At 31.8% G+C, this 2,476-nt stretch overlaps 1 long non-coding RNA gene across 1 annotated transcript; it reads left to right on the top strand.

The window, feature by feature from the left end:
* The first annotated feature begins 1,683 nt into the window (after positions 1–1,683).
* On the top strand, positions 1,684–2,144 carry LOC147487597 (uncharacterized). The gene is made up of 2 exons (XR_015201073.1): positions 1,684–1,783; positions 1,872–2,144. It is a non-coding gene; the product is annotated as an uncharacterized LOC147487597 (long non-coding RNA).
* The last annotated feature ends 332 nt before the right edge of the window (positions 2,145–2,476 follow it).

Raw genomic sequence — 2,476 nt, 5'->3', positions numbered from 1 at the left:
GCAAGTAGCATTTTACACGTGATATATATAATTTTAATAATGTTGTGTGGTTCTAAGATTTATACTTCAATTGTAGGGCCTAGAGTGTAATTTGGCTCAATCTGATTGTGTGAACAAGGTAAATAAGAATAAAACACGGGGTCAAACATCATTTCAGGGTCCAACATCTAGTCTAGGAGAGGTAAGTAGTGTTTTACACGTTATATATATAATTTTAAAATGGTTTTAAGATTTATACTTCAATTGTAGGGCCTAGAGTGTAATTTGGCTCAATTTGATCATGTGAACAAGGCAAATAAGAAAACACGGGGTCAAACATTTGGTCTAGGGGAGGTAAATTGTAGTTTACACGTAATATGTTATTAAAATATAATGTTGTGTGCTTATTATGATACTTAGACATTTATATAGGAAAAAGAATGTTATTTGGCTGCGGTTAGCCGAACAAATATTGTTGCAGAAGGCTTGGTATACGAGGGAAATAAACGAAAAGAAATTCACGGTTACCCTTTGTGACTCAATAATGTTCGTGTTGCGGTTGTATCGCTTGCTTCTGAAGAATTTGGCCGTCTTGCTCTTCATATACAAGTGAATGAGGAGCTTAGATATGTCACAGATGCTCTTGGCACACAAGTTCCTTGGCCAAAGGACCATGTCTATTATAAAGACGACATTGAGGTAAATAACAAGATTCTTTAATATGAAGTTATATGATCGATTTCTGAATTTGGCTTCTCTTTTAATAATTGGTTGTTCTAAATTTTTAATTTAGGGAAGTAAAAATCAAACTAGTGATAGTCATAATCAAGGTTCAATAGATTCATTTGTGGGATTCCTCAATATGGCGCTTCCAGGGGACCAAGGTTCGATACATTTTCCAGTAGGAGGAGAATTGTTTGGAGATAATATGGGTAGTTTCATTATGGAGAAAAGCGATATAATGGATGTATGTAACATGGGTTGGTTAGATGCTGCTATTTTGGTGGTATACATGAGGTTAGAATATCTGCAAAATTTCATTGTTGGTGTTATCGTAAATCTTAGATATTCATCTTTAGTTTTAGTAATTATGATTGCTTTATTTTTCTTTCTCTAGGATTCTTTATGATGAATTTGTGAGTTGTCGTGATGTTGTCGGATTTGTAAACCCTTTATCTTTCACAAAAGCTAATGGGAATGAGAAAACTCAAATTATTGTGGAGAGCTTGCAGAATACAAGTGGAAAAAGAGTTGTTCTTATCCCTTATAATCCAGGGTAAGGATATTGTCTTATATTTTTAATACTATCCATGTATTATCATTTTCATTGGAATGTATATTATAGTTTTAATGTCTAATTTTTCTTTTTTAACCACACATGCCTCTGATCTTTTTGTAGTGGACATTGGGTTTTGATTGCTATTAATTTATCGCGGATGACTTTTAATTGGTTGGATTCGATGCATAATCTACCATCTAATGAAATGGATATCTATTTTAACAGGTTTGTCATGATTGTGTATGTATATGAAATAATTAGATCATTACGTGCTTATCTTTTACTTGCTAATTAGGTTTTACATTGATCTTATTTTGAAGTTTGGTCATGAACATACTGTGTGTTTGGAAAAATATATGCTTATGAACACATACTGTGTGTTTGTTAAAATATATGCTTATGAATATTTTCCATGTTTGTACTTAGGGCCCATACCAACCTGGTAGTAAAGAGTCCGGGTATTACGTAATGAAGTTTATGAGAGAAATAATGAAAGCTTGTTCAGATAATTCTTTTGAAAATAAGGTATAATTCGTCATACACTACCATTCTCTATTTTGTGTCACTTTTCATTATTTAGTTATTATATACTTTTTTATCTTTGATTGTGCAGATGACAAATCTATCCCTCAAAGATACATACACACAAGAGGAACTTGATGTTGTTCAACTTGAAATTCTTAGATTCATCCAGCATAATGGAGCGTTCGAGCCAAACGTCAAGTCTTAGCTAGGTTTTGACCCTTTCCAGTTAAGGCGTGGTGCTTGGTCTCACCATTTTTTTTTTTTTTTTTTTATTTTAGATAGAACAAATAGATTATTTTTTTTATTGATGCAACAAGTTAGGTCATTATTATTTTGATATAACAAGTAAATTTGGATATTTCTTTCATTATTGATGACTAAAAAAAGTTCAAAATTCTTTTAGCAATTCAATGTCTTTGTGTTGGATGTGTAAATTTATTTCTTTTGTTTGTGTTGCACTATGAATTGTTTATTTGAGCAATGTGTTTTTAAATTTAGTGTGGATATATATGGTGAAAATGGGCAGGTTGCAGGTTGAATGAATATGATTAGAATAAAATAATTAGGGGTTTTTATTAAAAAAAAAAAAAAAACTATAAACCACGGTTTGATAAGAACCGAGGTATAAGCAGTTTACATAACCCACGGTTTGTAATGACTATACACCACGGTTGATAAGAACCGAGGTATAAT

The sequence above is a fragment of the Coptis chinensis genome, chromosome 7 (genome assembly GCF_015680905.1).
Source record: "Coptis chinensis isolate HL-2020 chromosome 7, ASM1568090v1, whole genome shotgun sequence".
Taxonomy (NCBI): domain Eukaryota; kingdom Viridiplantae; phylum Streptophyta; class Magnoliopsida; order Ranunculales; family Ranunculaceae; genus Coptis; species Coptis chinensis.
This window is presented reverse-complemented; position numbering and strand designations above follow the sequence as displayed.